The sequence below is a fragment of the Nicotiana attenuata genome, chromosome 5 (genome assembly GCF_001879085.1).
Source record: "Nicotiana attenuata strain UT chromosome 5, NIATTr2, whole genome shotgun sequence".
In the NCBI taxonomy this organism is placed as follows: domain Eukaryota; kingdom Viridiplantae; phylum Streptophyta; class Magnoliopsida; order Solanales; family Solanaceae; genus Nicotiana; species Nicotiana attenuata.
The window spans coordinates 24,952,156-24,962,253 of NC_031993.1; positions in this window are offsets into that span (position 1 = coordinate 24,952,156).

The following is a 10,098-nucleotide window of genomic DNA, read 5'->3' on the forward strand; positions in this document are numbered from 1 at the left end:
ACTGGAGATGATGGTGTTATGCAGCTTCATGTCCGGATTTGTGTTTCGAATGTTGATGGGTTGAGTGAGTTGATCCTTGAGGAGGCTCACAGTTTGCGCTATTCTACTCACCCAGGTGACATGAAGATGTACCTTGACTTGAAATAGCACTATTGGTGGCGGAGAATGAAGAAAGACATCGTTGCTTATGTATCTCAGTGTTTTAATTGTCAACAGGTGATGTATGAATATCAGAAACCGAAATTGGAAATACCAGAGTGGAAGTGGGAGCGCATCTTTATGGATTTCGTGGTAGGCTTGCCACGGACCATGAACAAAAATGATGTAGTTTGGGTTATTGTGGACTGGTTGACTAAGTCCGCACACTTCATTCCATTGGTGGCTTCCTATTCTTCAGAGAGGTTGGGTTAGATTTACATTCAAGAGATTATCCGTCTGTAGAGCATGTCCATTTCCATTTTCTTGACCAGGGTACGTAGTTCACATTGCAATTTTGGGGAGTCGTGCAGTGTGAGTTGGGCACGCGGGTTGAGCTGAGCACAACGTTTCATCCTTGGACAAGGAGATAACTCTAGCGCACCATTAAAATCTTGGAGGACATGTTACGTGCTTGTATTATAGATTTCGGAGATTGATGGGACCAGTTCTTATCTCTAGCAGAGTTGGCCTACAACAACAGTTATCAGTCGAGTATTCAAATGGCATCGTATGAGGCCTTATATGGGAGGCGATGTCGTTCGTCGATTGGTTGGTTTGAGCTAGGAGAGGCTAGGGTGTTGGGCACTAATTCGGTCCGTGATGCTGTGGAAAAGGTTAAGGTGATTCGGGAACAACTTCGTACAGCTAAGTTCAGAAAGAAGAGTTATGCAGACTGGAAGGTTCAGGATGTAGCTTATATGGTGGGTGAGAAGGTTCTTCTCCGAGTGTCGCCTATGAAGGGCAAGTTGAGCCCGAGGTTTATTGGGCCATTTGAGATCTTAGAGAGAGTTGGGGAGGTTGCCTGTAGTGCCTCCTAGCCTATCAGGAATGCATTCAGTATTCCATGTTTCTATGCTTCGGAAGTAACGTGAGGACAACTCACATGTTCTAGACTTCAGCACGGTTCAACTTGATGAAAATTTGGCCTATGAGGAGGAGACGGTGGCCATTCCAGCCCGATAGGTTTGAATGTTGAGATTAAAGAGTTTCCCTTCTGTGAAAGTGCGATGGAGAGTTCAGATGATCGAGGAAATTATGTTGGAGTCCAAGTCCGATATGCAGAGTATATACCCACACCTTTTCACCAGTCTATGTACTTTTCTATGTCCGTTCGAGGATGAATGTTTCTTTTAGAGGTGGAAAATGTGATGATCCGATAGGTCGTTTTGAGTACTAGCCCTTATTTCCATGTTCTAAGATCACTATTGGCTTCATTTGATGTTTCTTGAATTGCATGCGCAGTCCATGTTGTTTTCCGAAAAGTTTTTACGTAAAAATTTGAAGAAAATGTGATTTTAGTCTTTAAAAACAACTTGAGTTGACTACGATCGACATTTTGGGTAAAAAAACCCCGAATCGGTGTTTTGACAATTTCCGTACCGTGATTTCGGACTTGGGCATATGCCCAGAATTAAATTAAGAAGTCCCTAGGTTGATTTGACTTGATTGCCGAAAGTCAGCAATTTGAATGTTTGGAAATTTCCTAGGTTTGACTGTAGGTTGACTTTAAGGTCACCGGTTTTGGATTTTGGTTTTGCGACATGGCATAGGTCTGTGTTTCTATTTGAAGCTTGTCTGGAAATTTTGGTGCAATTCGGAGTTGGTTTGATAGGATTCGGATGCTTGATTGTGATTCTAGATGTTCTGGAGTTTTCTTTTGAATTTCATGTGTTATGATGTCCGATTTGTGGTTCTAGATGTTATTTTGGTGTTTTGATCGCGCGAGTGAGTTTATATGATGTTATTATACGTGTGTGAATGTTTTGTTTGGAGCCCGAGCGGCTCGGGTGAGTTTCGGATAGGTTTCAGAATTTTTTGAACTTGTGCAACTGCTGGTTTTCTGTTGCTGGTGTCCAGTGTTTCGCGATCGCGAAAGGGAAGTTTGGGGCTGGGGCTGATTGTTCTTCTCAAACGCGGCAGCAGGGTTACGAACACTAAGCAAATGGGGCTTACTCTTTGCGAACGCGACAAGCGTCTCGTGAACGTGATACTTTGGGGCAATCTAGGGAAAGCGGGTGGTTTCTCTTCGCGAACATGGACGAAGGTTCGCAAACACAATGGCTGGCTGGGAATTTAGCCTTCGCGAACACAAAGAAGACCTCGCGAATGTGAAGAACACCTGACACCCGGATATTTAAAGTGCTGAAAGTCGGGATTTGGCCATTTTCCACAATTTTTGGAAGCTAGAGCTCGGCCTAGAGGAGATTTTGAAGAGATTTTTCATCCCTACTTCATTGGTTAGTGAATTTTAACTTGTTTTTGTTATATTTACATAATAACCCATTCATTTTTAGCCATTAAACTAGGAATTCCATAGTAGAAATTAGGGATTTAGGCAGAAATTTAGAATTTTGTAAAATTGAGATATTGACCTCAAAATTGAGGTCCGATTTTGAAACAAATAAGATAATTGGGGCCGGGGGTAATGGGTAATCGGGTTTTGGTCCGAATCTTGAGTTTTGACCAAGCGAGCCCGAGGTTGACTTTTATTGACTTTTTACAATTTCATCAAAGATCGAATCTTTTTCACTCGTGGGTAGTTTCTAAAGCTTATTTTGAATTATTTGAACTATATTTATCTATATTTGACCTGTTTGGAGGCTAATTTTAAAGGAAAGGTCGTGGTTGAGTATTGATTTGATTGTAGAAAGAAGTAAGTGTTGTGTCTAACCTTGACTTGAGGGAATTAAGACTTGTTGGACTATTTGCTATGTGAATTATGTGGGAAAATGACGTATATGCGAGGAGACAAGTGTATACGCGCCGCCATGGGATTTAGCATGCGGAGTCGAGCTATCTATTTCCATGTCTTCATTTATTCCATGTTATCTCTTGTATATGCTTTAATTGGTACATGTTCTTACATGACATTCTATGTTTTACTCGTTAATTGTTATTAGCTTTGATTTGTACATTTCTCACCCAATATCTGCTTAGCTGCTACATGCTTCTAATTGTATAACTTGTATATTCTCATTATCTCATGGTCTACCTATTTTTACCGTACTTATATTACTTGAATTGCTTTATTATGTTATTCCGTTTATGTGAGTCATTAAGCTATTTTAGTATTATTGGTTTGCCAAGGTTTGGGTTTTTGAATTATTGGTTATTCTCTGTTTGTTTTGGTAGTTGCTTATCGTTTTGCGTGTTTCATTTCCCTTTGTATTGATATTACGAAATACTAGTGTTGAGTTGTGATGTTAATAATTTGATATTCATGGATCGGGTTGCATGTCACAACAGTTTTGAAATAAATTGATATGAAGAAATAAGGAAGGAAAATAATATTAACAGATGATGATATGGTGGGATCGGGTCGTGCGCCGCAACGGATTTGATATGTTGTAAGTTGTTTGTGGCTTAGAGATTGTTCTCGGTATTATGATATGAGATTTGAGATTTTGTTATTCTGGGGCCGTTTGGTAGTTGAACTATGGGTCCGGTTTGACTTTACTGTTCTATTTCTATTCATGTTTCTATTATTATTGTCTCATACGGGTTTATTGTGAGTATCTTCTCATAGCCTCGTCACTACTTCGGAGAGGTTAGGCTCGACACTTAACAGAGTGCAAGGGGTCGGTTGTACTCATGCTACATTTATGCACTTCTTGTGCAGATACCGGTGTTTGACCCAAAGGCGTGTAGAGGAGATCTTGCCTGGATCGGCTATCAGCAGAAGACTTGAGGTACAGCTGCTGGCATTCGCAGTGCCTCAAGTCCCTTTCCATTGTGTCTTTATTGTTTACTTTATTTCAAACAACAGTATTTTTGTTCAGATTTTATCTGTAGTACTCTAGATGCTCATTTATTCGTAACCCCAGATTTTTAGGATATGTTTCATGACCCAAACCGATGGGCTGCGACAGGTGCCCGAGTCCTACCTGTCAAACACCCCTAAGCATGCGTCTAAGATATAAACCTGAATAACATCTGCTGAATTACGAGAATAATATGCATGAAGGAAACCTGCCCAAAAGGCATATGTACATATACGTGCAACATACATAGGGCGAGCCGACAAGGTTGCTATAGACAACTATATACCTTAAAACTAGAATCCGACAAGACAACATACTATCCAACTAGACATACTGTCTACAAACCTCTAATAGAAATACAATTGTACAAAGATGGGACTGAGCCATGTCATACCCATATAATATATACAAGCATATTGTACCAATATCAAAAGCAGCTCTGGATCAAGTGGAGCACGCCAACTCTCGCTGATCAAGGATCCTAAGAGGGGGGGGGGGGAGGATCGTCGGCTTGCCTACCTGCACCTGCGGGCATGAAACACAGGCCCCGGGAAATAGGGCGTCAGTACGAATAATGTACTGAGTATGTAAGGCACGAAAATCAGTACATAAAAGACATGAATAAAGAAATCCACCTGAAAGTCTGAATAACTTTGTAAATTCTTGCAACATTTATATTGTCATGCACGTGCATATGAATGTCGCGTCATGCATAGGTATAGGTGTACATAACATCATCAAGCCTCTGAGGGCATCCCATCATATCATCTCGGCCACTATGGGCAAATCATCAACGTATACGAGTTGATCAGGTGGTGGTGTGTATATAACGCCGTAACCTTTTCCCATATCCCATATACATATATATACATATAAATACGCGTATATAACGCCATATGGTCATGGGTCAATGTACATGTATAAATGAATGAAATGCATTAAAATATGTTAATAATATCAACACTGTCTTCGGATAAACTTTATCAACTGTGTATTATTCTGAGACCCATGAACAGAAGATATAATAATATGTCACATGGGGAATCAAGAACACAGAGACCCCTAGTATTTCTATGAATAGAATCACTTAGGAAAATTGTATGTTTGCTCGTTTCTTCTGTATAATTTGGATCATGCCAAAAAGAAAGAAGGGATAACCTTAACATACCTGGAGTAGGAAAAAATCCGTATGATATTCTTGGAAAAGGTTGCACCGTACTCCTTTAGAACCGCAAAATTTTTACGTTGTTAAGCTTCCAATAATTCTCGTGGATTCTGGTTGAAAGACGTTTAGCTTGCTAATCGTTCTGATTGTAAGCATTTTGGTTGAAAAAAATGGCTAACGTTGGATTTTGCAGTGCTTTTTAATTGACAATTCATGGCTAAGTTCTAAGTGTAGGAATGACTAATATATATTCTGATTGTAGTGTTCTTGAGAATGAAGTTGCTGGAACTCACCAGCATGCTAATGTCCCCACTTCTCATTAAATTTGTTTGTATGAAAAATTCTTTGAATTGGCAAGAATATGACACCTAATCAAGGAACGACCCTTAGTCATTTCTTTATAAGGTGGCTAGCTGTAACGACCCGGCCGGTCGTTTTTGGAATTTACGCCCCGATCCCCCCTTAACTGCTTCCCCTAAGTTCGTTTTTGCTATTTTGGTTTGCCGGGACGTTCAGTGTTAGGATTCGGAGTGTTTTGGGGCACTTAGTCCCTAAATGAGAGCATAAGTGTTGAAAACTGGTTCATAGTCGGAACAGTGTGAAGACGACCTCGGAATGGAAATCTGATGGTTCCGTTAGCTCCGTTAGGTGATTTCGGGGTTGGGAGCGTGTTCGGAATGAATTTTGGAAGTCCATAGCTCATTTAGGCTTAAAATGCCAAAGTTTGTATTTTTGAAGTTTCCGGTCCGATAGTGAGTCTTTGATCCGAGGGTCGGAATGAAATTCCGGAAGTTGCAGTAGCTCCGTCATGTCATTTGGGATGTGTGTGCAAAATTTTAGGTCATTCGGACGTATTTTGGTTAGGTTTTTGATCGAAAGCGTATTTGGAAGAAATTTGAAGTTCTTAGGCTTGAATCATTGATTAAATCGGGTTTCCGGTGTTGTTTTAGGTGTTTTAAGGATTGGTACAAGTTCGGATATGGTTTTAGGTGGTATTGGTGCTTTTGGTTGAGGTCCCGGGGGCCTCGGGATGATTTCGGGTGGTTAACGGAGGAAATTTCTAAGTTTGCAGCAGCTGGTATTTTTGTTCCTTCTAGTATTTCCGCTTCTGTGGCTTGGGAAATGCAGAAGCGGAGCCGCAGAAGCGAGTTTGGTCCCCCCCCTCAGGAACCGCAGAAGCGGTTGATTTTCCGCCTAAGCGGTACCGCAGAAGCGGTTATTTATCCGCAGAGGCGGAGATCTGGCCTTTTAAAAGAAGCCGCAGAAGCGGCCAGTGTTTCGCATAGGCGGGACCGCAGAAGCGGTCCCTAGACCGCAGAAGCGGTATTCACTGTGCAGATATAGAAATTCGAGGGTTTTAATTTCATAAGTTGAAAAAAATCAATTGAGAGCTCGGTTTAAGGCGATTTTGAGTGGGTTTCGAAGAGAAGATCACCGGGTAACGTTTCTTTGGTCCCTTTTTGTTATATTTCATCATTATATAGTTAAATACATCATTGGAATTCTTTTAGGATCAAAAATTGGATAATTTGGGGTAAAACTTCATTGCCTAAACTATTGAGTTTTGAGTGGGCATTTGACCTCCGAATTGGGAGACTCTTATATGGTTAGACTCGTGAGAGTACGAAGGTTCTAAAAATGTGAAAATTATTCGATTCCGAGACGTTGGCTTGAGGGGCGTTTTGGTCATCTTACCTATTTTTGCGCCCTAGCTTTAAATTTATTACCGGAATCAGTTGTTTGCAATATTATTTACGATGTGTAACTGAATTGAATAGATTTGGGCCATTTGGAGTCGGATACTCGTGGCAAGAGCGTAGTTTCTAGTTGATATTGAGTTGGTTCGAGGTAAGTGGCTTCTCTAACCTTGTGTGGGGGACCTTTCCCCTTAGGATTGTTCTTGATATTTGAGTGCCTTGTACGTGAGGTGACGAGCGCCTACTTGAGCCGATCGATGAAAATCCGGTTTTTACTTAAATTATTGAGATTTAGTTTCTTTCTTACTTGCCTTACTCTACTTGAATTTATAACTTGTGCTAGATTAGGAAAAGCATGTTTAGCTTACTTGACTGCCTAGTTGCTTAAGTTGTTTTGACTGTTCTATGTGAAGCATGCTGGGCTAGTTCTATCTGTGTTTGTATTTCGTACTTCATTTCTTGGTATATTTCTGGCTGTGGTTGCGCATTTACATTGGGACTACGGATGTGGGATTCCGGTAGTTCCCCCCCTTGTCTGTTTACTTTGGGACTGCGGGTTAGATTCCCGATAGATCCCCCTACACATTGACAGCTGGACTACGAGACGGTATCCTGGGAGATCCTCATTGTTACCATTGGTATTGAGCTGTACTTATTCTATGTTTGCTCCGTTCTTTGTGTATTTGTTATTGCTTTGTTTAGTCTGTCTTATTCCACTGCTATACTCACTGTCACTGCCTATTTTCATACTGTTGATTTATATTATATTGTTTAACCTCAGTAGGGCCCTGACCTTCCTCGTCACTACCCAACCGAGGTTAGGCTTGGCACTTACTGAGTACCGCTGTGGTGTACTCATGCCCTTCCTGCGCATATTTTTCATGTGCAGATCCAGGTACCTCTACTCAGGTGAACTATCCTTGAGGCGAGGAGATACGTGGAGACTTCGAGGTATATCTGCCGCGTCCGCAGACCAGGAGTCTCTATTCTGTTCTAGCTTTAGTATCTAGTTTATCCCTTTTCCCTCAGTTGTTTAGATATTCTGGAGTTAGAGCAGCGTACTATGTTTCCGTTAGCCTGTGGTTCCCGTGAGTTTCCGGATTTTGGGATTGAGTTGTAGACTTCCGCATTTCATTTGAGTTGTATGGGCCGAGCAGCCTTATATGCAGTTATTATTTTGATATGTTCAGTTCTAATTAATTATTCCGCAAGTTAGGTTGTTATTTCCGCATTGTTAGGCTTACCTAGTTATAGGGACTAGGTGCCATCACGACATGTTCACGTAGGGCGAACTGGGGTCGTGACAAACATCCTCTTCAAGTTCCTCCTCGGTCACCGAATAATCGGTGCCTGTACTAGAAGAGTCAGTTGCGTCAGGCTGAGCCAGGAGATATTCTCAAGCAGTTAACTCCAGCACTCGGGGCTTGGTAATCACATTATCAATATCAATAAGGCCCGCTTTGGCCTACTCCAAGGTTTTCCTCTTCATATGGTACATAGAGTATGTCTTTTCAAAGATGCAGGAATCCCCTTAGTGATAGAGCTTTGCCTTAAGCCTGTCAACCTTAGCCAAAAGGCCATCCCGCTCGGATCTCATGGCACCAAAGCTAAGATCGAGATCACAGATTGAGATATGTGAACCCTGTTTTGATCCATGACCATATTATACCTATCTTCCATCCGAGCCCGCTTCTCCTCGGCAGCAGCAACCTCTTCGTCTTTGGAGTTCAAGACTGACTTTCATTTATTATCATTAGTATTGTACATGCTAAAAATAGAGAAGAGATATTCGTGATTACTATTACAAGAAAAGAGATGTTCGTGATTACTATCACAAGAAAGTCGCCCCCTATCTGCTAAAAACGTCTTGTCACTTCGTTCATACCTTCTTGGCTTATGCTTCCAACCGAACAACATGGCCTTGCTACCCCTTTTGGGATTAAATCAAATCCATTTTTGTTCTCTTGAAAATTTCCTTTAAAGAAGATGAATTATTGGCTATTGAAACTTCTGTGCGAAGCCTTCATAGAATATAAGACATCATCATTATAGGCACAAAATCTTTCTGCGCCTTTTTTGGAATATATATTTGCATTTTAAAATTTTAGGAAGTTGTTCCCCTTTAAATTTCTACGAACCTTTTCAAAACTCCATTATATCTGTATTGCTCAATAACTTTTTAATGAAAATTCACACCAATCCTTTTCAGATACATATCATCCACAATTACTTTTTAATTGCTTCCTGGTGGCGTTTGGATTGAAAGCAGATATAATTAATTTTAAACGTGTATCAGTATATGACAGATGTCTTTTCTTTTTTCCTTTTTTTTGGGCTAACTTTAAATATCTCATGTTAAATGTAAACTTTTCCAGTTTATATCGTTTTGTTATGAATCATGAAATAGGTCTAAAACAATTAACTCTAACTAGCAGATTATGGTCTAAATTTAGATAATTTATAATGAAAAATTCAGTGTTAAAAGAAACTTGCCAAACACGTGGATGGATTATGTTTACTAAAACCAAAGAAAAAAAAAAGCAACTTAATTCTGCAAAATATGCTCACCGTCTATAAAACGATAATCTTGATTTCCCAAGGGTCTATCTTTCATTAAATAACTTTCACTTTTTTTATGCTTGCCAAATTTCGTTATGTGTTCTTATAGGATGTCAATTTTTCATAATATAATAATATCACCTACATCCCAATGTTTTCAGTCAATTCGGCTTTGCAACGCTAATGGGCTCTACATTAAGCCCAAAACATTCAGCCCTAATGTACTTTTGCAAAGGAATAGTTTTCTATTTTGCCTTTTTTACGTAAAATGTATATTTTTAGTCGCTCCCAAAAATAAAAATTGATATACACACACAGACATGCATATTTCATATATTTTTTTTGCTAGAAATACAATAATTTGGATCGATCGGCCAATTTTATATTTTGCTCAATTTTTACGCAGTCGAGGACCTTTAAATTTTAACCCCGTTAATAAAGTCTTAAATTTTTAGTCTTCCTTCGTAACTTTGTCTAGGGGTGTGCATTCGAATCGGTTTATCGATAAATCGAATCGATTATTTGTTATCGGTTTATCGATATCGGTTTATGGATTTATCGATTTCGATTTCGATTTCGAAATTTTCCTTATCGAGTTATCGATTTCGATTTTGTCCTCTTCGGTTTATCGGTTTATAGATAAACCGATAAGAAATACTAAGAACAAAAATTAATTTTTTTTTTATTTTTTTTTTTTTTTACTTCTTTATTCTATAAT